Source organism: Euprymna scolopes, chromosome 46, assembly GCF_053919585.1.
Source record: "Euprymna scolopes isolate OS-2025 chromosome 46, ASM5391958v1, whole genome shotgun sequence".
In the NCBI taxonomy this organism is placed as follows: Eukaryota; Metazoa; Mollusca; class Cephalopoda; order Sepiida; family Sepiolidae; genus Euprymna; species Euprymna scolopes.
Window position 1 is genome coordinate 204,868,371 of NC_136527.1, and position 27,614 is coordinate 204,895,984.

A 27,614-nucleotide genomic window follows, 5' to 3' on the forward strand; every position below is an offset into this window, starting at 1 on the left:
AAAAGTATATTTTATATCATTTACATTAATTATCAGCGTTGTTTGCCTAAAATAACTGTTATAGTAAAGCCAGGAACTATGCTATATTATCGATTATCTCGACGACGACGGCGACGATCGCGATGACGGCAACGACGCTATGAGATTAATATATGAACAAAAAAATATAGCGTCTATTGGCATTTTTTAAATTACTGCTCATAGGCACCGCCAAAAATGGCCGCAAAAGCAAGTTGTTGTTGTTTTTAAAGCGAAATTACATTTATTAAAATCCATTATTTCTGAGTAACTTTTTTTCCAGAAAGATGAATTTTATCATATAGAAAACAGAATAATGTAAAACTTTTTCTACTATTTTTAATTAAATTTTAAATGTTACATTTTCCCCAAAAGTTAACAATTGACATTTTTTGTCTTGCACAAAAAAACGTACATAAATATTTAAAAAAAAAAAAGGTTTTTGAAATAATTAATTTATTTATTTATTGTCTAACTAAGATTTAGGATGATTTTCTAAGAGAATATGCAAAAATATTATAATATAAGTACCTGGATTTCAAATAATTCCACTCATTCATATATGTAACCTGTCATTTCGCGTCGATCTAGAGTCTAGATCGACACTGTTTACGTTTGCGTTTGATAAGAAGCAAACTATGGAAGACCAAACAGGCCAAAAAAACTTATTTTTCAGTAACGAAAATTTCAATGTATTATTAAGCTGAGGCTGGCCAGTCCAGTTGGGTGACCATTTGTATGAGTTTGGGTTTTAATGTGTATGTGTGTGGGGGCCAGGCTCCCCAAAATGGGGGGGAGGCAATTTAAAGCAGAATAGAAAAAAAATTATTTCAGCGCGTTTGGTCCACAGTAGTCGAAAGGCGGCAAACGTTTTCAAACGGTATCGAAAAAAAATGATGCTTTTTTTAACACAAAGGGCACAATATTTATCGAATTTTTTTTTTTTGGTATCGATTCTTCAAAGCATGCCCTGTTTAATAATGGTCATGCATTTTTCGGCTCGCTAAAAAAAAATTGTTAATTTATTTATCAAAGACTTTAAAATGTTTTTTTTTGTATAAATATTAAAAAAACATTTTTTTTGTTTTTCTTAGCTTAAATTAATTATTTTACTTAACATATTCACCGAATTTCACACTTCAAAACTCAAAAGCGGGATAATTAAACACAATCGAAGTTCTGATATTCAGATGTCAAAATAAGGTATGCAAACATTTTTTTTTTAATCTATAATTCTATCCCTTACAACAACACAATATGTTTTGTTCAGTTTCAGATGATTATTTCAAGCATATTTGTTCCCACTTCAAAACAAGGGGGGTTGTAAGCAATATATATATATATATATATATATATATATATATATATATATATATATATATATATATATATATATATATCGTTTATGAAAAATAAGTACACCGTTATAAAGTTCATTCTTCTCTATATAATCGCTGAAAATTTCGTATTGATCGGATAATTACCTGATTTTCGGTAAATTTTTAAAAAGACGGTCCGTCAAAAAGTACTGACCTGTCCCCCCCCCCCAGTTTTGGCGGTGCCTATGCTCATGTAAGGGAAAATAACTCTTCAGATCGTAATTTTTAATTTTGTTTCATCCGTGCTTTAATATGATTAATGGGTGCTTGTACATTTTTATCAAGACATCAAAAAATAAAAATATTGAAAAAAATATATTGTATGTATTCGTTATAGAATAAAGTTTTCATGCAAAAAGAAATCACTTAATTTGATCAAATTTTAATGAGCTCGATCGGGTAACGGCCATCTTTTTTCGCTTAGGAGAAGGGGGCGTCAGGGGGAGATAACTCCAATCACTGCTTACAGTTTGTCAAATTTTGATGATATTATTTAGAAACATGAGAAAAAAAAATACTTAAAAAATATTTTAGCTTTTCTTATCTTATTTTACAAAGTTTCTGTTTTCTTTTTAAATTTTGTGTTTCATTTTGTCCTTTGTAAATCAATTTTTCGTTTAAAACCACCCCCTACTCCTCGTGTACGTAAACAGCCAAATGGCGATACTATTTCGATTTCATTAAAATTTGATTTTCCTCAGTAAAAAAGTACTTGATCAAATTAAGTTACTTTTTATTCGGATAACTTTATTCCATAACGGGTACGTACAATATAACTCTTTATTTTTCAATATTTTCATTTTTATGTCTTGATTAAGTTGGGCAAGTGCCAATTAATGAAATACAAAACTGATTTAATTACATAAATATGTTTTTGGTTTAGTGTTTTGGTTTTAATTCTACAAGTTTTCATTCGTTTGTATTTGTTCTCATTGAAAAGATTATGAATTTATGTTGTTCACATCTAAACGACCTTGACATTGAATATTATAGTAAAATGTAAGTTCCGTTAAGAATTGACGTATTTTGTGAAAATGTTGGTACGTTAAAATGATAGTAAATTATTTGTTATGAATTGTTGTTATTAGTTAATGAGAAAGTTGTGATATGATTATATTAGTGAGAATTTTATGGATGTATTTTAGGTATTTATTAGTGTTTGTCGGTGGTGAGTAAAGAAGTGTAATATAAAAACAGTGGTGGGCACCGTGAAAAAAAAAAAACAACATTATACTTACCTTACGTAGGTCAGGCCCTGGTCTTTCGGGGCCTGGCCAACAAGTGTCAAGCAAAGACCATATGTGGGGGCGACCCAACATATAAGACCTTGGTCAATATAGGGGCAACCCTTCATACCAATTGTCACTATCCAGCTTCCCTACTCCCCGGGGAGTTGGTCCCCATTTCCCATTCACTCCTCACTTTAAAAATCGGCCTTGTGCCTAATTTGCTCGGTGGGGGTGCAAATAAATATCCTTACCTTACGTAGGGGTAACGGTGATCACTAAGGCCGTTCCCCATCCATTGCACTGCGGTTGGGTTGACCTTTGCGATCGTCCCAAATGTGGACGACTCGGACTAGCTATTTCTAAGTGTGGGGTCTGCGTACGCGCTTACCCCGATAATACAATCAAAACCAGAAATCCTTTCATATTTCTTCCAAGTATCTCTCACTCGTAGGTCTGTACTCCCTCCGCTTAATCACCCTTAATCTCTGTAATACCAAGAAACAGGCCATTTCTCTATAGAAAAAAAAAACTTGGAAAATTAAGACATTTATAAGTTTTTGGGGATGTTGAAAACGAAAAAAACGTTTAAAATTCCAGCAAACGGCATTCACCCTTGAATTGTCGACTGTTAACAATTTTTGGGTACGCTGAGAACGAATATCGCATTTATTTATTGCGCAAACGAGTACTTATTCATATTTGAAGACATTCTTTATCCAACGTAATCAGTACACAGTTTGGCAAGCAAGATGGCCGCCCGTCGTGCATTTAGGTAAAAACACCAAAAAGAGCCAAACGAGCCAAAAAATGACCACACCCGGGACCCCTCCTTTCACTTTCTTAATTTCATCAATTTGGATATATCACACACTTCTCATGATTGAACAAATAATTATTTTTATGATAAAAAAAAAAAAAAATATTTTCGTTTTTTGACACAAACCGATTTTTTTTTCTTACATCGAATCTGATAATCAAACCCGTCGCCAATTTACCGTTTGCATAGTATGAACTCCAGAACCGTGGGACTTTTTGAATAAATCTTAGTTGAAACTAAGATTTATTCAAAACGTCCTAGCGTCCTGGAGTTCATAAAAGTGGGGGATCACTTTTCTATAATAATTTAACCTAAAATGAGCGCCCACACGTTCACCTCCACCAAAAGGAAAAAAAAAAACACATTTTGTTTACATTGGGTAGGGGGCGGGAAAACGGGTGTGTGCAACAGCAAAGTCCCGTCGAGCGAAGCGCGGGTATCTTTCCTCATAAATGGATACGTTTTCAGTGTTTTTAGTTAATGTATAATATTTAATCCGTTCGAAAAGCATGTAATGTTGAACGCTGTTGGAGAACAAGAAAAGCTTACCGTAATGTCTTTGAAGACTCAATAATCGCTTCAAAATAAGAAATAAAACAAAATGTTGGTAGAAAACAACTCAATAAATGTTACTGTGACATTTGTTGGGCGGCAATCTTAAGTTTAACCGAATCAGTTTCAAGTTTCATAATGTAATTATTATAGTTTACTTTCTTGGTCCAAATATATTCTAGTAATTTTACTAACTTCGCATTTTTTTTTTGTTTTATATTATATTATATTATATTATATATTGAATTATTTAGACTACTATTGTCATTTTTATGTTAACGGTAGTTTGACTAATTAGAATAATAATGAAATGTTCAGTTTTTTCTGATTTTTATGTTTTCATGTATTTTAATTTTTATGTTTTCATATATTTTAATTTTTATGTTTTCATATATTTTAATTTTTATGTTTTTATATATTTTAATTTTTATGTTTTTACATATTTTAATTTTTATGTTTTCATACATTTTAATTTTTATGTTTTCATATAATTTAATTTTTATGTTTTCATATATTTTAATTTTTATGTTTTCATATATTTTAATTTTTATGTTTTCATATATTTTAATTTTTATGTTTTCATATATTTGAATTTTTATGTTTTCATATATTTGAATTTTTATGTTTTCATATATTTTAATTTTTATGATTTATATATTTTAATTTTTATGTTTTCATATATTTTAATTTTTATGTTTTTACATATTTTAATTTTTATGTTTTCATATATTTTAATTTGTATGTTTTTATATATTTTAATTTTTATGTTTTTATATATTTTAATTTTTATGATTTCATATATTTTAATTTTTATGTTTTTAATGAAATAGACATACAAAATAGAAATTCACAAAAAATATCGAAAACAAACTTTAATCATTGACAAATATAATCCGAACTTGATAGGAAAACAATTCGATACGTTTTAATAATAAACAGACATTTTTACACGAGGAACGAAATAATAATTTCACCGTGTTATTAGGATGACCTTAAATTCATTGTTCTTTAGCAGTTGATTTTCTATTTAAATAATTTCGTGTTTTTCATGTTTTAATTTTGATTCTTTTATATTTTCATATATTTTATTTATTAATGAATTGAACACACAAAACAAAAGTTGTATCAATTTACTAAAGAAATTCTAACAAATTTTCTGTTTTGAACAACAACAACAAAAAAAAAAGAATTCAACCCGATTTTTTTCCGTATTGAAACTGGAATGAACGGTAAGATTTTAAATATTTTTTTGTTTACATTTCTTATCTGATTTTTTTTAAATAACCTTAAATATTAAATTATGTTTATTCATCTTTTTATTTATTTATTTTTGCAATAAAAATATTAATTCTATATGATTTATAACAGACGTGAATATAAAATGTGAATTTCCAATTTATTTGGTTTATTTTTAATTTATGGGATAAAAGATAAGTGTTTTTTGGATTTGCATAGATTCGGAAAAGTTGTCAAAAACAAATATATAAAAAATAAATGTTATCAAAGGCAAGATAAGTTACTTTTCTACCTAAATGGATAATTTTATAGTGTTTTTATTTAATTTAACATGTTTATTATTTTACCGTGTGAAAGAGAGAGTAGAGTCGGACGCCATTTTAAATTTTCCAATACATCGGTAAACACAGTATTTTTTCGAGCTGAATAAACATGTTACATTAAATTAAAACATTAAAAAATTATCCAGTTAGGTAGGAAAGTAACTTATCTTGCTTTTGATAACATTTATTGGGTTTTGTATTACTGTACACATAGATTCGAAAAAGTTGTCAAAAAACAAATATATAACAAACAAATGCAAGATAAGTTTTATGACGGTTAAAATGCTGTTAAAAACTCGCTCAATATATGTTACCGTGACATAGGTTGACATATATTCGGCGGGTTTTTAATAGTATTTTGTATAGTTTTTTATTTATAACACTTTTTCCCAAATTTACGGTGTTAAAGAGGGTGTGAGACGCCATCTTGAATTTTCCAATACATCGGTAAACACTGTATGTTTTTCGAGCTGAATAAATATGTTACATTGAATAAAAACACAAAAAATACATCCAGTTTGGTAGAAAAGTAACTTATCTTGCCTTTGATAACATTTATTTGTTATATATTTGTTTTTGACAACTTTTTCGAATCTATGTGTACAGTAATACAAACCCCATTTATTTGTTATATATTTGTTTTTTGACAACTTTTTTGAATCTATGTGTACAGTAATACAAACCCCATTTATTTGTTATATATTTGTTTTTTGACAACTTTTTCGAATCTATGTGTACAGTAATACAAACCCCATTTATTTGTTATATATTTGTTTTTTGACAACTTTTTCGAATCTATGTGTACAGTAATACAAACCCCATTTATTTGTTATATATTTGTTTTTTGACAACTTTTTCGAATCTATGTGTACAGTAATACAAACCTGTTTATCTTTTATTTTTTTACTCTAAAAGTCTATTCTTAAAAAGAAAATACTTGTGTGATTTCTGAGAACCGTAAACACAATAATTCAATTCGAAGAAAACTGATCATAGAAAAAATAAACAAATAAATAATAAACAAATAAATAATAATAATAATAATAATAATAATAATAATAATAATAATAATAATAATTTCCAGTATTTAATTGTTAAATGATTATCCACATGTTTCTGTTCTGTTTTTAAAAATCGTATTTTTAAATTAAATTCGAATTTTACGAAATGTTATTTTATCAATTTATTAGGTGGAAGTACAGAAAAGTTACAAAACGCTCTCTCCATGTTAAGAATGACTTTCTGAATAATAAGGTTGTTATTTCAGCATGGTAACATGAGTGCACAAGTACCTAATAAATTTTTTTCTGTCTACACTTACCTATTAAGTCGCTAGAGAATTTCGTTTGATTTTGTATGTTTTATCCCATATTTAAAATTTTAGACTGGGGATCACTTACTTTTATAAAGTTTACATAAATGATCAAATATTTATTGACCATCATTAATTATCAGTAACTTTATGTAGAAAAATATATTTGTAAATCTTTACAATGTAACCCAGCGTTATTTACTCTCTTAATAAATATATAAATAAAATAAAAATGAAGTATGTTGGCTATTACGTTTCAACAATTGTTTTTTAAAGAATCGTTCAAAGACACGACAAATAATAATAAATATTTTAGATTTTAGGACGTTGTATCACTTTTCTATATAAATTTAACATAAAATAAGCATCGATTTAATGACCAGTTAGCAGGCAATAATATCTGTAATCATTTGCAGTTTTCAATTTTGGTTGAATGGGAAAGAGATGGTTACTCATATCAGTTTTTTATTTTATTTATTTATTTATTTGCTGTCCTACGTTTTTTTGTGTTGTTATTTTTTTCAAATAGATTTTTTTTTTTCAAATAGTTATTTGGAATTCCTCTTAACAAATTATTTAACCAAAGATATCGTAAAAAATGGTTGGGCATAACAAAACTTTTCAAAAGTGTTAATTTTGTGGTTTTCTACCAGTACTTTATTTAATTATCGATTTTTGAGCGATTATCGTGACATCTTATATGACTGTTTTATATCAGCCATTTTCATTTCTTCTAACATAACATAAGACACGGTACAGATTTTTTTAAAGAAAATAAACGCTTAAAAATTACTTAAAACACAAAAATCTCGTCCAAGTAGGTAGAAGAGTTTATTATGTTGCCTTTAATGACAATCATTTGCTATATATTTGTTGTTGTTTTTTTTGCCTAGTTTTTGTGTTGACTACAAAATGCACCTTTTAATGTATTAAATCGTTAGATGAATGTACAAATTATTTAGCAAGGACTCCCTTCCCCATGTTAAGGATAGCTTTCTAAGTAATAGTGTTATCTATACTATAAATCTCACCTGTTTGTTTAAATGTGTGCATGTATGTTTGTATGCCTAAAACTTTTGTCAGAGCCGACTCATTTTCACGAGATCGGTATCATTGTGGAGCTTGATATCTCGGACAACAAATATCGAAAAATTGGTCTAATTCATTAATTCCTTCATTCTCAACTGGGCAGTTTTCTACAAAGACAAATCGATTTTTTGCGAGTCACTTTTGCAGTCCATCATATCGGTTTGATTGACTTTGCATAATTTTAACTCTGTGAACTTCCGGGTACGTCATGGAATAGTGTCAAGACGTCAGATATTCTTTCATTTTCTTTTCCGCCTTTACGGACCGCGGGTTTTAGCTTGCCTGCCTACTACCACTTTTTTTGCTCAAAACACACGTTAAAAAACCCGGCTAACGCTGGGTATCCAGGCTAGTATTTAATAAAGAGGGTGGCATTTTTATAAATTTAAAACAGAACAAAAAATAGAATGTATGAGTAAAAAAAGTCCACTCTTTGAATTTAAAATTGAAATTTAAAAAAATATACCCCCATTCTCATTTTTATATAAAACAAACAAAAATAAGATGACGATTTCTTTATATCAAATATGAATTTGAATATTAAAATATAAGAAAGCCAACAACAATGTTTTTATGGTGTTTTTATTTATTAAATTGGAAGGTTTAAATGCAAACTTGTAAACAACACATGAACTCTTATTCCTCCTTAAGAAATGTAAGAAATCTAAAACATATATGGGCATAATTGTCGCAAAGACTGAAAACTGTGACCGATTATATGTCTGATTGACTGCTACTGGCAATGAAGTTCGGCTTGGTTCCCACCAGTTTTGGCAAATAGCAAACAGAATCCTGAACAGAAGCGTGTGCTCCATCCCAACTATTATCAATGGACCTGAGGTAATCTCGTCAGCATCAGACAAAGCCAAACTCTTTGTCAAGAACTTTGCAGCTAATTCTACCCTTTGCGACCAAGACCGCCAACCCCCAATATTTCCTCCTGTATCAGAAAACACGCTATGTGATATACGTATATCTGTACGTGATGTTGCGAAGCTAATCAAAAACCTTGATTCGAGTAAAGCAACTGGCCCTGATGGTATTCCAATTATAGTACTCAAAAAACTTCAGCCTGAACTAGCGCCCATACTTACAAAACTGTTTAAACGTTGTCTTAAGGAGAATAGTTTCCCATCTCCCTGGAAAATCTCATCAGTATGCCCTGTATTTAAGAATTCAGGTGATCGCTCATCCCCCTCTCAGTACAGGCCAATAAGTCTCCTGTGCGTCATGAGTAAGTTGCTAGAATCTGTGTTAAATACAGAAGTAATCAAACATCTCAACAAAAATAACCTTCTTAGTGACACTCAATATGGTTTCCGTTCTGCTAGATCTACAGCAGATGTCCTTACAGTTATATCGCATAGGACTAGAAAATCTCTCGACGGTGGCAATCTTTCTAGGGCAATTGCTCTTGACATATCTAAAGCCTTTGATAGGGTATGGCATAAAGGTTTACTTCATAAGATCGCTAGCTATGGTATAGCTGGAAAAGTCTTCTCAATTATTAAATCATTTCTTTCTGATAGGTTCATAAGAGTAGTAGTTGAGGGGCAAAAATCAGAAGCTCACAGTATTAATGCCGGTGTCCCTCAGGGATCCATCCTGGGCCCAACTCTTTTCCTGATCTACATTAATGATCTTCCAAATCATATCCTTACATCATTTGTAGACATTTATGCTGACGACACTACCATTTATGGTAGCACATCTAAGACAGTAAACGACCAAGTTCTCTCCAATTCTCTCTCCTCTGATCTTGAGCACATAGTACAATGGGGAAAGGAGTGGCTGGTTACTTTTAATCCATCTAAAACCAAGCTTCTCTCTTTACATCATCAACATTCTAATTCACATTTGTCATCAATTGAAATGAATGGCTCTCGTCTTCAGGAGGCCTCAAGTTTTGACAAGGTTCTGGGCTTGACCATTACTCCTGATCTTAAATGGAACACGTATATCAAATCTGTTGCCAAGGCCGCTGGAAAAATGGTGGGATCTTTCTATCGATCCAGTAGATATCTCACTGCTGATGCTATTCTCTATCTATATAAGAGCCAGGTACGTCCAAGGATGGAATACTGTTGCCACATCTGGGCAGGAGCTGCTAGAAAGGACTTGTCCTGCCTTGATAAAGTTCAAAATAGACTTTGTAGCCTCGTAGGAGATGTCCTTTTCTCCTCCTTGCAACCTCTATCTCACAGAAGAGATGCTGCGAGTTTGTCTCTGATGTATCGTTATTTTCATGGAAAGTGTTCAACTGAGCTTCAATCTATGGTCCCCCCTCGCCAAACTTTCACAAGAAACACTCGTCTAGCTGTAAACACTATCAATAATTTCCCCCACTCTTTATCTGTGCTTAAACCTAAACGTAGATTCCATGAACAAAGCTTCTTTCTTAGAACTGCACGCCTGTGGAATTGTCTTCCGTTTTCCTGCTTTCCGGCTGACTACAATATGGTTGTGTTCTAAAGTCTAAAGTAAATAAGTTCTTGATGAGCCGTTCCATATAAGTTATTAAATTTACCAAATTTTCATTACTAATGATTACTATATTGACCAATTTCTACTGTACACTCTTTAACCCTTATCCTTGAGTGGCCTCTGGGCCTTGATAATGTGGTGATGCCTTTGTAAAAAAAAAAGTAGGTGCTCAATTTATGTTGTATTTATATAGGAATTGAATAATTACAGAACTTCAAAGTATTATATAAACAACACATAAAATAACAGCTCCTCAAAATTGTTTTGCAACTCTGTCTAATCAAATTAACATTACATACTTTATTATTATTACGTAAAAATTAAAAGGTGTTGATGAGACATAAATAACTGCGTTGTCGAAACTGTTCCTGTCAGATTAGGGCTGGTGGGTCAGGTAGAAAATGTCTGTAAAATCTTTATGCTCTGGTATCCATCAATCACTCAAGCCCATCTCAATTTAAGGGCAATAAACACTCCATAGTTTAGTATCATTAAGTAAACATGAACAGGTGTTGATACAATGCTTTATTATTATTACATAAACATGAACAACCCCATCTCAATTTAAGTGCAAGTCGATTTATCAGGTGAAGTGGTACACACTCTTTACACATAATGTTTACATTTCCTCTGAACAACTCATATTCTAATGATCATTTTTTTACAAAGGAGTCAGCACTTATCAAGACCAAGAGGCCACTCAAGGATAAGGGTTAATAGGTATACAGTGATCAATGGGACAATGACGTAGTAATTGTTAGTAATGGAAATTTAGTAAATTGGATTACTTAAGGGGAAAGGCTTATCAAGAACTTGTTTACATTGGACTTGAAGACGACCATATTATAGTCAGTCGGAAAGCAGGCAAATGGAAGAGAGTTCCACAGGTTTGCCGTTCTTAGAAAAAAAACTTTGTTCCTGGAATCTACGTTTAGGTTGATGCACGGATGAATAGTGGGGGAAATTATAATGACGTCATACAACTGAAGCCAGCATTCGATAAACTATGTGAAAAATTGTTAGCAGCAAATCAGAACTGTCTCAATACATTGTCCATATACATTGCTTTATAAACATTAGTTCTGAAAAACTTCAAACTGTTTAACCTAAGGGGAAAAAAGGTCACTAGAAAAAGTCGAATCACATAATCCACTGTGTTAGTCGTTATTTAGTTATCTTTTACATCTTTGATATCACAGATCCCTAGACCAGTTGAGAAGGGTGTCAACTGTAACAAGACTGTCAACCAACTGCGTGGTGTTTCTACAAAATAGTTGGTCTGCCAAACCTAAATGGCATTCAGTGCACATATGCCCTTCATTTTTCATCGTTTGGCTAATCAGGTAACATCATCATAAAACATTGCTAATCATAATACAATCGCCATAAACACTTTTCATCGTTTTGCTAAGCATAATACAATCGTCATAAAACACTTTTCATCGTTTTGCTAATCATAATACAATCGCCATAAACACTTTTCATCGTTTTGCTAATCATAATACAATCGTCATAAAAAACACTTTTCATCGTTTTGCTAATCATAATACAATCGTCATAAAACACTTTTCATCGTTTTGCTAATCATAATACAATCGTCATAAAACACTTTTCATCGTTTTCCTAATCATAATACAATCGTCATAAAACACCTTCCATTGTGTTGTTTATCATAATACAATCGTCATAAAACACTTTTCATCGTTTTGCTAATCATAATACAGTCAACATAAAACACTTTTCAACCTTTTGCTAATCATAATACAATCGTCATAAAACACTTTTCATCGTTTTGCTAATCATAATACAATCGTCATAAAACACTTTTCATCGTTTTGCTAATCATAATACAATCGCCATAAACACTTTTCATCGTTTTGCTAAGCATAATACAATCGTCATAAAACACTTTTCATCGTTTTGCTAATCATAATACAATCGTCATAAAACACTTTTCATCGTTTTGCTAATCATAATACAATCGTTATAAAACACTTTTCATCGTTTTGCTAATCATAATACAATCGCCATAAAACACTTTTCATCGTTTTGCTAAGCATAATACAATCGTCATAAAACACTTTTCATCGTTTTGCTAATCATAATACAATCGCCATAAACACTTTTCATCGTTTTGCTAATCATAATACAATCGTCATAAAACACTGTTCATCGTTTTGCTAATCATAATACAATCGTCATAAAACACTTTTCATCGTTTTGCTAATCATAATACAATCGTCATAAAACACTTCATTGTTTTGCTTATCATAATACAATCGTCATAAAACACTTTTCATCGTTTTGCTAATCATAATACAGTCATCATAAAACACTTTAAAACCTTTTGCTAATCACAATACAATCGTCATAAAACACTTTTAATCGTTTTGCTAATCATAATACAATCGTCATAAAACACTTTTCATCGTTTTGCGAATCATAATACAATCGCCATAAACACTTTTCATCGTTTTGCTAAGCATAATACAATCGTCATAAAACACTTTTCATCGTTTTGCTAATCATAATACAATCGCCATAAACACTTTTCATCGTTTTGCTAATCATAATACAATCGCCATAAACACTTTTCATCGTTTTGCTAATCATAATACAATCGTCATAAAACACTTTTAATCGTTTTGCTAATCGTAATACAATCGTCATAAAACACTTTTCATCGTTTTGCAAATAGTAATACAATCATCATAAAACACTTTTTATCGTTTTGCTAATCATAATACAATCGCCATAAACACTTTTCATCGTTTTGCTAAGCATAATACAATCGTCATAAAACACTTTTCATCGTTTTGCTAATCATAATACAATCGCCATAAACACTTTTCATCGTTTTGCTAATCATAATACAATCGCCATAAACACTTTTCATCGTTTTGCTAATCATAATACAATCGTCATAAAACACTTTTAATCGTTTTGCTAATCGTAATACAATCGTCATAAAACACTTTTCATCGTTTTGCAAATAGTAATACAATCATCATAAAACACTTTTTATCGTTTTGCTAATCATAATACAATCGTCATAAAACACTTTTCATCGTTTTGCTTATCATAATACAATCGCCATAAACACTTTTCATCGTTTTGCTAAGCATAATACAATCGTCATAAAACACTTTTCATCGTTTTGCTAATCATAATACAATCGCCATAAACACTTTTCATCGTTTTGCTAATCATAATACAATCGCCATAAACACTTTTCATCGTTTTGCTAATCATAATACAATCGCCATAAAACACTTTTCATCGTTTTGCTAATCATAATACAATCGCCATAAAACACTTTTCATCGTTTTGCTAATCATAATACAATCGTCATAAAACACTTTTAATCGTTTTGGTAATCATAATACAATCGTCATTAAACACTTTTCATCGTTTTGCTAATCGTAATACAATCGCCTTAAACCATGTTTGCATCGTTTTTCTAATCCTAATACAATCATCATAAAACACTTTTCATCGTTTTGCTCATCATAATACAATCGTCATAAAACATTGTTCATCGTTTTGCTAATCATAATTACATCATCATAAAACCCTTTTCATCTTGTAATATTGTATATTGTAGTATTTTATATATGTTTAAACATTTTATTCCTGACTAGGATCTGATCAAAACAATGTTATATATAATTTCAACTGTATCTTATATTATTATTATATCAAAGGAATGTAGAGGTTGTTTGTTTGATTCAATAATATTGACAAAAAGAGAATACTAATATGTGAATGCAAATATTAAAAATATTGAATTATTTTATATTTTACAGATGTTCCTAATTGAGCGTAACTATTCAGTTTTAATGAAGTATTTCCTTAAACATTACAAACATTACTTTATTTGAAAGACTATGGCCAAATATATGGACATATTTCTGATACTGACATCATTATATTATTAATTTTTTGAAACGTGTGATCTTAAAGGTAATATATTTTGTTGTGAAATATGTTCAAATACATTAAAACGTAATAATACAGGGTGTTTCAAAAGTCTTGGGAACATAACGATTTTTAATAACTCAAAAACTATTAGGAGTTGAAAAATGAAATTGGTACCGTTGGAAAGGTTAAAGTTTCAAGTTTTGTGGGGAATCTTCAAAGTTGCTCAATATGAGCAATATTCGTCAAACAGCAGACATCTAGTCGATAGTCCATTTCCTGCCAAACGTGTTCCAGCATCTTGACGTCAATGGTTCCCACAACTGCCGTTACTCGAGCCTTTAGTTCGTCAATATCTCTTGGAAGGGGCAGCACATAGACTTGTTGCTTGACAAAGCCCCAAACACCCATCGTTCACAAATTTAGCATGCCATCTGACAATGGATTTCCTTTCAGGGGCTTCTTTTTTAAATTTCCTGCAAAATGCACGCTGAACACATGTCCACGATTCAGTCTTTGCAAATTGGAGGACGCAAAATGCCTTTTCTTGTTTAGAGAACGCCATTACCGCACCTGGAAACATAAGACGAAAATCATTAGTATGACCAAAAACTTGATTAAGCAAGCTTTTAAATGGCACCAGTTTCATTTTTCTACCTGGAATAGTTCATGAGATATACGCATTTGTAATGTTCCCAAGACTTTTGAAACACCCTGTATATTGATTCAAAAATTGCAGAAAAGTATATATATATATATATATATATATATATATCAGTTATATTAAATAAATGTAGAGGCTGTAAGTGTAATCCAATAATATTGTCCAAAATAAAAAATAATATAAATATGTGAATGCGAATGTTAAAAGTATTGAATTATTTTATATTTTTACAGGTGTTCCTGATTGAGTATTACTATTCAATTTTAATGGAGTATTATTTTCCTTAAAAATTACAAACATTATTTAATTTGGACGACTACGGCAATATATGTGGGAAGAGTTCTTATACTGACATTATTATATTTCTAATTCTTTAAAACGTGTGACATCTGGATACATCTTAAAGTATGTTCTAGAGAAAATGTGCTTAATATTCAAATACATTAAAACAAAATAAGAGATTCACCCAAAAATTGCACTACAGGAAACTATAAAAAAAAGTATGTGGTTTTTAAAAGACAATATTTTCTGAAGTACTAGAAACTATAAAAAAAAGTATATGGTTTTTAAAAAGACAGTAATTTCTACAGTACTGGAAATTATAAAAAAGTTTGTGGCTTTTAAAAAGACAATATTTTATACAGTACTGGAAACTATAAAAAGTATATGGTGTTTAAATAGACAATATTTTCTACACTACGGGAAACTATAAAACCTAAGAAAAAATCCATAGAAATATAACACCTTATGAATGCAAAATTCTTGTAAGTAGCAATTTGCAAAGATCGCTCAGTTGGAATTTATAAAATTATGGATAAATGTTTGGCAGCGTGTTGGCTGCTCAATCTTCGACTTGAACAAATTAATAAGAAAATTAAAAATAAATAAAAATCAATGTTCTTATAATATGTGTAGAATATTTTCGGACTGTAAATCTGTTATTGAGACATTATGGAAATGCTCCATTTATATGAAGTGTGTAATTACTTTACACAATACGATTGAGTAAGATATATGACACTGGAGAAATACGACTTTGTTATTGAGTTTGGATATTCTTTTTCTCAAGCATCAGATTTTTTAAACATATTATTATATACACTTCAGAAAAACAAAACTCTTGTGAAGTGTGAGTATATTCTTGGTTTAATAAATAGACGACAGTGACAAAAATGAATAATAACACTGTCAAAAAGCCATATTATTGTGAAGTGTGTGATTTTTCCTCTTCTCACAAATCAAAGTTAGTAGTACATGTGAGAACGCACACTGGGGAAAAGCCATATTCTTGTAAAGTGTGTGAATATTCTTGTTCTGAAAAATCATCTTTAGTGAGACATATTAGAAGTCACACTGGGGAAAAGCCACATTCTTGTGTAGTGTGTGGATATTCATGTTCCGAAAGATCTAATTTAGTCAAACATATGAAACGTCACACTGGGGAAAAGCCACATACTTGTGAAGTATGCGGCCATTCTTTTTGTGAAAAATCATATTTAGTGTCACATATGAGAACTCACACTGGGGAAAAGCCACATACTTGTGAAGTGTGCGGATATTCTTGTTCTGCAAAATCAACGTTACTAAATCATTTTAGGACTCACACTGGGGAAAAGCCATATTCTTGTAAAGTGTGTAAATATACTTCTTCTCATAAATCATGTTTAGTAAGACATATGAGAACTCACACTGAGAAAAAGCTACATACTTGTCAAGTATGTGGATATTCTTTTTCCTTAAAATCCTCGCTAGTTGCACATATGAGAATGCACTCTTGTGAAAAGCCATAGTTTTGTGAAAAGCCATAGTCTTGTGCTGAGAAACCATCTTTATTGAGACATATAAGAACTCACTCTGGAAAAAAGCTACAAACTTGTTAAGTGAGTGTGGAATTTCTTGTTCTATAAGATCATCGTTACTGTTACGAATATGAAAAGGCACACTTAGGAAAAAGACACATTCTTGAAAACTATGTATATTCTATCTCTGAAAAATAAAATTTACTGGCACACATAAGAAATCACTCAACAATAACAACAAGTGCCGGCTCTTTCTCAAAGAATTAAAGCGTGTGAGCGACCTGACATCCAGTTGTTAATTCCTGTTGGGCGATGGCATACAATGCGACACAATAGAGTGTGTTAATATCTCTACTAAAAATCTCTTAAAACATGAATATCAAATGTAGTAGAACGCCTAGGTATCAAATGCACCAGAAATGACAGTTGGAAATAAGTAATACACCATCCACTATAATTACAGAAACATTTCAGTTAATCTAAGAGCAAAATATTTTCATAAACTATCTGGCGAATATACCCAGGGAACCAAGTGCGAGAGAAATACAAACAATTGTACTTTCAGGGACGGTTAAAATCCTAAAAAGATATCTTGGTTGGAGTAAGTAAACTAAGAAGAGACAATCCCTGAAATATTAAACTGTTGTGAAAAACAGGTGACAAAAGCACAAAACTGAAATCAAAAAGTAGCTCCATCAATATTATTGCAAAAATAAGTAACAATTGACAAAAGCCATATTCTTTCAAAGCATGTTTACTACGAAAAGAATTGAGTATGTTTCACTAAAATAAAAAAAAAACTGAGTGTATGTCTCACTAAAATAAACCAGTCATATCAAACGTAAAGATGGGACAGGACATCAAAAGCACAACAGATGTGAAAATTGTACTGAAAAATACTTTAGAGTTGATAAACCAGCAAAAGAAAAATAAAAGGATTAGAAATAGACACAAGATAACAAAGACAGAAACAATAGAGTTGGAAAGTTCATGGAGAGCATAAGCAAGAATATATAGTAAAGATGGGACAGTACATCAAAAGCACAATCGATATGAAAATGGTGTAGGATTACTATGTACAAATCTCAATCAATTTGCTGAAAGGTGGGGGCATTATACTGAGAAATACTGTAGCGGAAATGGACATAAATAGACACAAGATAACAAAGACAGAAACAATAGAGTTGGAAAGTTCATGGAGAGCATAAGCAAGAATATATAGTAAAGATGGGACAGTACATCAAAAGCACAATCGATATGAAAATGGTGTAGGATTACTATGTACAAATCTCAATCAATTTGCTGAAAGGTGGGGGCATTATACTGAGAAATACTGTAGCGGAAATGGACATAAATAGACACAAGATAACAAAGACAGAAACAATAGAGTTGGAAAGTTCATGGAGAGCATAAGCAAGAATATATAGTAAAGATGGGACAGTACATCAAAAGCACAATCGATATGAAAATGCAGGGTTACTACGTACAAATCTCAATCAGAAAGTTTGCTGAAAAATACTGTAGAGTTTTATGATACACCAGCAAGGAAAAAAGAAAGGAAATGGACATAAATAGACACAAGATAACTAAGACAGAAACAATAGAGTTTGAAAGTTCATATGAAAGCAGCATAGTAAAGATGGGGTAGTGCATTAAAAGCACAAAATACTGTAGAGTAAACCAGAAAGGGAACAGAAATAAACACAAGATAACAAAGAAACAATATATGGTCAGTGCAGATGCTTTATGTGTAGATGATCACTTCTATTGAAAGATGGTGTTTACACTGTCTTCCATTACACAGCTTTTAAGGAAATACAACCAAAATATATCCAAATAACGAAATGGAATGCTTTAAGTCACTTTATGTGTAGATGACCTTTAAGTCACTTTATGTGTAGATGACCTTTAAGTCACTTTATGTGTAGATGACCTTTAAGTCACTTTATGTGTAGATGACCAATCCTGTTGTCAGCTGGTGTTACATAGTTTCTAATAGGAAGATTTATAAAGAGATGCAGCTTTTAAGGAAATACAGGTTGCAACCATAAAGAGAACAACGTCTATCATATAAAGAACTCTTGGTAATAAAAAATATCTAAATAAAATGAAAACAAATCTTAATGCCAGAGGTAGGAATAACGCCTGGAATGTTGATGATATTATTGGATTGGTCTCTAGTATGAGAAAAAAATCCCAGTATTATTACGAAATCTCCGAATGAAGAAGCAAACAAGATTCCATACAAATTATAGCAGTTTATACTTCAATTTGTTGATTGATATGCAGGTTTCCCACAGCCTTCATTATAACAGTAAGTGATTACTCCCTCACAAATACAGAACAAAAATCTTCTGTTTTACTACAATATAAAACCGCTTCACTCAATCGGTTGTATACATTTGCGAAATATTATTGCAAAAGAATAAGCAGGATGGAGGAACATGGATATTAAAATGTGATACAAATTTGATAAGCAACACAAGTAAAAATACAACTCTATGAATGTATTGTCTCACTACCAAGCAATTCTATTAAACAATACAAATGAATGTATTGTCTCACTACCAAACAATTCTATTAAACAATACACATGAATGTATTGTCTCACTACCAAACAATTCTATTAAACAATACAAATGAATGTATTGTCTCATTACCAAACAATTCTATTAAACAATGCACATGAATGTATTGTCTCATTATCAAACAATTCTATTAAACAATACACATGAATGTATTGTCTCACTACTAAACAATTTTATTAAATAATACAGATGAATGTATTGTCTCACTACCAAACAATTCTATTAAACAATACAAATGAATGTATTGTCTCACTACCAAACAATTCTGTTAAACAATACACATGAATGTATTGTCTCACTACCAAACAATTCTATTAAACAATACACATGAATGTATTGTCTCATTACCAAACAATTCTATTAAACAATACAAATGAATGTATTGCCTCACTACCAAACAATTCTATTAAACAATACACATGAATGTATTGTCTCACTACCAAACAATTCTATTAAACAATACACATGAATGTATTGTCTCATTACCAAACAATTCTATTAAACAATAAAGATGAATGTATTGTCTCACTACCAAACAATTCTATTAAACAATACACATGAATGTATTGTCTCATTACCAAACAATTCTATTAAAAATACAAATGAATGTATTGTCTCACTACCAAACAATTCTATTAAACAATACAAATGAATGTATTGTCTCACTACCAAACAATTCTATTAAACAATACAGATGAATGTATTGCCTCACTACCAAACAATTCTATTAAACAATACAGATGAATGTATTGTCTCACTACCAAACAATTCTATTAAACAATACAGATGAATATTATTATTAACTATTAAAAGAATATTATCATTATTAACTATTAAAAGAATATTATTATTATTATTATTAACTATTAACAGAATATTATTATTATTATTAACTATTAACAGAGTATTATTAATTACTAACAGATTATTATTATTATAACCAGGACCCGTTCTTTACCTCATGTTAATTTTTAAATATATTGTAATTTGAACGAATAATATTAAATGCATAAAGAGTATTGAGTATCATATTGCTTGCAATCACTGTTATTTGTATAATCGTCAGTTAAACCTGTGGAATATAACACATTTTTGGTGATTTGTTTTAATTGTTGTATTTGAGTCAGTTGCTGAGGATATTTTAGAGAATAGATTGTCTGGCAGAAAATCCTAATAAGAAATTATTTTCAAATTTCACCAAGTGTAAGGTATACTTTTTTTACATTGCAAAATTCAATTGACAAGGATATTTCAGAGAATACATTGTCTGGCAGAAACTCATAATGCGAAATTATTTTCAAATCTCACCAAGTGTAAGTATACTTTTTTATATTGCAAAATTCAATTGACAAGGATATTTCAGAGAATACATTGTCTGGCAGAAACTCATAATACGGAATTATTTTCAAATCTCACCAAGTGTAAGGTATACTTTTTTATATTGCAAAATTCAATTGACAAGGATATTTCAGAGAATAGATTGTCTGGCAGAAACTCATAATACGAAATTATTTTCAAATTTCACCAAGTGTAAGATATATTTTTTTTATATCGCAAAATTCAATTGACAAGGATATTTCAGAGAATACATTGTCTGGCAGAAACTCATAATACGGAATTATTTTCAAATTTCACCAAGTGTAAGGTATACTTTTTTTATATTGCAAAATTCAATTGACAAGGATATTTCAGAGAATACATTGCCTGGCAGTGATCTTCTAGTAAAATACAATACTGATCATTTGATCGTTTTTTGACGTCTTCCTCAGGAAAATCTCAGTCGGTATTTAAGGGTTAAGTCTCCTGACATTATCCTTAAATACATTACGGGAATCAGGAAAGAAGAAATCTTGTTTTATTTTACATACGATCAAATTAGATAAGATTATAGGCTTTAAATAGATTTGGATTTGAATTTATTTTAAAATGCAATTCCAACACGTTTCCATTCAATTTGTCTACAAAAGTTTCATTTGTGAATTGCAGATATCGATAGGTTTATCCTTATAAAAATTATTGTCATTTGTTGAGAACCCCTATTTCCAGCTCTTAACTTTGCAGACAAAAGCAGTATTATATTTTCTAACACAATATATTCTATTTTCCAAAATAAAATTTCCACAATTTGTGTTTATGTATATATATATATATATATATGTATATATATATGTATATATATAAATATACATATATATAAATATATATATACATATATATATATAAATATATATACATATGTATATATATACATGTATATAAATATATATACATATATAAATGTATATACATATATAATATATATATAATATTATATATACATATATAATATTATATATACATAATATATATATATAATATTATATATACATATATAATATTATATATACATAATATATATATATAATATTATATATATAAATATATGTACATATATATATAAATATATATACATATATATATAAATATATATATACATATATATAAATATATATACATATATATACAAATATATACACATATATATATACAAATATATATATATACATATGTTGCGTTGTATATTTATGTTGTATCATAAAGGGAATCGTGTGTGAGTGACATGTATTTTCAGAACCTACCTCTGCTTCTTCGATGTTGGACCGTCTGGAATTTCTCGTCCTGGAGGGAGACTTGATACCTGTTTTTGGATGAAGATTCAATCACTCCAAGACAAGGAATTAGTTCTATAATTTATTTCACTTTTCCCAGATGTCCTGCAGAAGGTGGAAAGTGAAATCGGCCTGTGTGGGTTTTTCTTCTACACACGTCAGCGTTCGTCCCCCCCAGTGAAGAGGAGGAGACAATGGGAAGCCGTCCGTTGTCTTCTGAGTCCAAATCAAATCTCCGATTCAGCTAATCTGATCAGATGGCTCACACACAATCAAATCAGTTGATCTTTTATTTCCGGTCAACGTGTCTACATTATAATTCACCTCTCTCTCCATTCTCTAACACATATAAATAAATATATATATATATAAATATATACATATAAAAATATATATAAATATATACATATAAAATATATATATATATATAAATATATATATATATATATAAATATATATAAATATCTATATAAATATATATATGCATATAATCATGTGTTGAGATATGATATATGCTTATCATACGTTACTTATTACGGAATACATAAAGACATTCTAGTAGAAGAATGGACAGAACAACATATAGTAGTGAAATTATATTTATCTAATTTTTACATTAGTATAGATTAGTTTGGTGCAAAAATATTTTTTTTAACTTTAGTAGTAAAAATACATTAGTATAGATTAGTTTGGTGCAAAAATAATTTTTTTAACTTTAGTAGTAAAAATAAATTAGTATAGATTAGTTTGGTGCAAAAATAATTTTTTTGACTTTAGTAGTAAAAATACATTAGTATAGATTAGTTTGGTGCAAAAATAATTTTTTAACTTTAATAGTAAAAATACATTAGTATAGATTAGTTTGGTGCAAAAATAATTTTTTTTTCGTTCAGCTTCAAACAGAACATAACTTCGATTTGCTTTTTGGTTGTACAACGACATTTATTTCTTCTTGGTTACAGTTATGGCATTACCCGTCCAATATAGAACGTTCTTCACATCTTTTCAAAGATTAAGAATGTAATTTCGTCTCTGTCACGATCCATGTCTTTCTTTTTTATAGTCTTATCTCTCCCATCATTTACACCCCCATATCCATGTTTTTTTATTTTTTTACACATATTCGGATTTCGACGCGGGCTGCTTGATCTGTGTTTCTTAACAGACTTTCTTGTGTGTGTCGCGGTTGCTCAACTGGTAGAGTACTTGCCTCGCATGCAAAAGATTCGGGTTCGAATGTTCGGATGTGTTCAACCGAGGAGCCTAAATGAGGGCGAAACTTAAGTCTTGGACTTCTAGTTTTTTGGCTGTCATGTCTCTTGTGACGTTGCTTGATAGTGGAAATAATTGTACCATCTCTCACATTCTGAACACACACACACACACATATATATATATATATATATATATATATATATATATATATATATATATATATATATATATATATTCCACTGCATCGATGGTTTTTAATTTTCTGCCAAGAGGTTTATATTTAAAAAAAATATTAGCCACTGAGATTATTTCCGTGCTGGTAAACTGGTCCATTTTTTTAAAGTCACCTTCACCCCAAACAAGCCAAATTACGACTTGGACATAAGAGGCTGCTAATTTGGACCATGCTTAAGAAAGATTAAGATGTTGGTTTATGTTGCATTTGAACGTCTGCATATCATTCCACTTGGAGACGTTGCATTCTTTTCAAGGTTTGACTGTTATTTTTTTTTTGTATTTGACTGGAAGAATAAGTTTCCACTTCTTTTCTAATACAAACTCGTTTTCCAAAACTAATAAATGCTAGCAAACACATATTTTTTTCTGAATTGAGAGACGGAAATCTGGAACCAAATAGTTATAAGACAGTAGATAGAACAGGATATAGAAAAAAATAATAAGATTTGTAATATTTATCGTTCAGAAGTTTAGTTTGAAGTAGGAATAATAGTGCATTTTTATCCTCGCGCCTAATCTGAGGCTACTAATTGGGACCATGTTTAAGAAGGATTAAGAGGTTGGTTTTCGTTGCATTTGAATTTCTGCATATCAATACAGTTTCGGAAACAAGAAGCAGGAAAATAATTCAAATTCTAACTTTTCAAGAGAAGAAGCTGTTTGAGTAGAACATTTACTGATAGTTAGGTACCGCAACCGTGAAGGGGTTTGATTTTCTTGCTAGGCGAGTTTGTGGGGGATATATACGTCGAGGAAGCACAAGAGCAATGAGTTCATAAAAGCACATTTAATTAACTTACCTTTAAAACAGGCGATGGGAGAGTGGTTGGAGCCTAGTTGAAAATTGGGATCTACCAGATCGGAGACCCATATTTGAACCCTATCCAAGGGGGGGAAGCTGGTGATAGATGCACCAGCCGAGTTGTTGCAACAATACAACATACATGGGCAAATCGTAGCCTTAAAAGGTACAGAATACTCTCAGGTGTGAGTTTTCTAGCACAGTAGAGGGAGCCCACCTTCATTGCAGCAGCCTTTATGTATTTATTCCAGTTGCTACGTTAAATGCTAATGTTAAGCTGAGGGGTTCGAAGGAAGAAGCCTGAGGTATTTTATGTTATTTTTCATGGATATCTGTGATTGGAGAAGTTTCTTGTAATTGTTAAAGGAGAGCAGCTTCGTCTTATTAGCATAACATGTCACCATCCATTTACGCCCCTCCTCTCAAATCTCTTTGTAATGTTTGGGAAGTAGATTTCTGGAAAATAAAATTTAATAAAATAAAAAAAATAAAACCTCATGAGATCCAGTTTTCATGCGTTCCTCAAAAAATAACTCGGATCTCGCTCGTTGAACATCCCACTTAAAGATTTGACCATTAGTGGGGTAATACACTAGCAAGATTGTATGTGTCCATGTTTAAATAAAGTGTTTCATGTATAATTTATAAGGTACATCATCTCTCATAAAAGCTAATGTGGGTTAGCCATAGGAAGGAGATCTTACTTGGGCTGTGAATACTATGAGATTTTTAGCATTTGGTCAGGGTTCTCTCACAAACCCTTATACAGAAAGACCTTTGACACTCGAGGATAGTGTCTAGTATGGATTCAAGTTCACTTCCCAATGTGAGTTCCCATATGTGTCAGTAAATGTGCTTTTCGAGAAAAAGAATATCCACACACTTCACAAGAATGTGGCTTTTCACCAGTGTGAGTTCTCATATGTGCCACTAAATTTGATTTTTCAGAACAAGAATATCCGCATACTTCACAAGAATGTGGCTTTTCCCCAGTGTGAGTTCTCATATGTGTCACTAAAGTTGATTTTTCAGAACAAGAATATCCACACACTTCACAAGAATGTGGCTTTTCACCAGTGTGAGTTCTCATATGTCTTACTAACGATGATTTTCGAGAATAAGAAAATCCACACACTTTACAAGAATGTGGCTTTTCCCCAGTGTGTGTTTGCATATGCCTCACTAAAGATGATTTTACAAAACAAGAATATCCACACACTTCACAATAATGTGCATTTTCCCCAGTGTGATTTCGCATATGTGTCACTAAACTATATTTTTGAGAACAAGAATATCCACACACTTCACAAGAATGTGGCTTTTCCTTAGTGTGAGTTCTCATATGTCTCACTAAATTTGATTTTTGAGAAGAAGAATATCCACACACTTCACAGGAATATGGCTTTTCCCCCGTGTGTGTTCGCATATGCTCCACTAAAGATGGTTTTCTAGAACAAGAATATCCACACACTTCACAAAAATGTGTTTTTTCCCGTTTTGTTTTCATTTTCTTTCTTTGAAGATTGTAATGCTGTGTATGAAGCAGCCAAACCAGCTGCCAACATTGCCCTGTTATTTATTGAAACCAACCGATAACTCTATTTTGTATCTTCCTATAAGTGCAAATGTCTGGCTCTCTTTTGCACCTGGTTCATCAGGGATATTATGTATTTCTTCAGATTTTTCTTCATAAGCCCTGTGGCACATATAATCTGGTTAGATTGATATCTCCCTAGTGTGAATTCTCATGTCTTACTAAATTAGAATTTTGAGAACAAGAATATCAACACATTTCAACAGAATGTGTCTTCTCTCCAGTGTGAATTATCATATGTATCACTAACGATAATTTTTTAACAAAAATATCCACAAACTTCACATAAATCATATTTTTAACTAAGGATTTATTCAGAATTCTACAGGACTATTGCTTTTCTCTTTTTATTTTAGTGTATTTTCTAGTTTTTTAAAGCCGGAGGTGGAGCATTCTACCTGATGCCAAACATTTTCACAGTATCTCATGTATTTTTAATAGATCTGTTTTAACATATTGATCTTTTTTCAACTGCAATTGTTTTCTATTAAGTGATTTCTCCCAGTTTGATTTGTGATTCGATCTCTTATCGTTTTTATTTATTTAAAAAAAATTCAAAAAAAATTTCGCCAAAAATTACCTTAAAGATGTAGGTTGTCACACATATGCCGTTCAAATAAATAAATGTTTATAGCATCATGTGTAAAGAAAGTATTCTATTAAAATCCAATAATCACGAACATCTGAAAAAAACAATAAATATGTTAAGTATTTGCACTTATACATATTATGTATTCTGTTTATTGTTGTTAATATTATTGCATTGAACACACAAATTAATTTCATCCAAAACATCATAAGTGCCACATAAAATATATCCATTTTGTAACTTTACACAGAACCAGTTGATACAGATGTTGTGTAATTCTATACATTTTTATGTTTTATTTATTAATACTTTTTTTCTTATATATTTTCAATTGTTCATTTATATTTGTCAATCCTATTATTACATATATGATAAGGGTGTAAATGTTTTACCTATCTTCAAATATTGGCACATTTTTTAATTTACTAAGCAGTCTAGTAGTATTTTGTTTCAGATTTGATTTGATTTCTCTAGTTGGAATCCATAGAATAACAAGAAGAAAACAAAGACCTTTTCTCAGCTTTCTTGTCTGGTTTTGATAGTTTGTCATTTTCCCCTGCGTACAAACGTCGCAGTTAAAGATTTTATTTTATTTTTCACTCTTTCAGTTTTTTAATGTTTGTATTTTCATCCCATCAACTTTAGTCGGCAACTTTTTGATATCAGGAATATTGCAGTGTCCAAGAATTTTATACCATGTCTGAAACTCATGGCAGGCGGTTTTCGATGGGACTACCTATTTAAACAATATAGTCTTCCATTTTCTTTAATGTCGAATACAGTACACCAGTTTTCATTTATTGGGGCTAAAGTATATATTTACACATTGTTTAATGGCAACTTGTTCAGAAAATATATTTTGTTTAAATTGCAGGATTAGAAGAACGTTTTCTCGAATACAGAAACACAGTTCACCTTTATTGTTCCTTACCGAGATTTTCGCATCACATCTTTTCAAAACGATATCATTTACTCGACTGTCGTCAGCTAGTTCTACAAAATGATTTTATGGCTTTAAGTTGAGATCAAAATTGATAAAATCAGATTTCTTTTTAATCACATTTGTCATTGCACCACAATCGACAAGAAAATTATTATTGTTTGCTGAAGCCTTAAGCCTA

The 27,614-nt window shown here is 30.6% G+C and overlaps 1 pseudogene; it reads left to right on the forward strand.

Annotated features, from left to right (window-relative positions):
- Positions 1-2,869: 2,869 nt before the first annotated feature.
- On the forward strand, positions 2,870-3,019 carry LOC145271716 (U1 spliceosomal RNA; annotated as a pseudogene).
- The last annotated feature ends 24,595 nt before the right edge of the window (positions 3,020-27,614 follow it).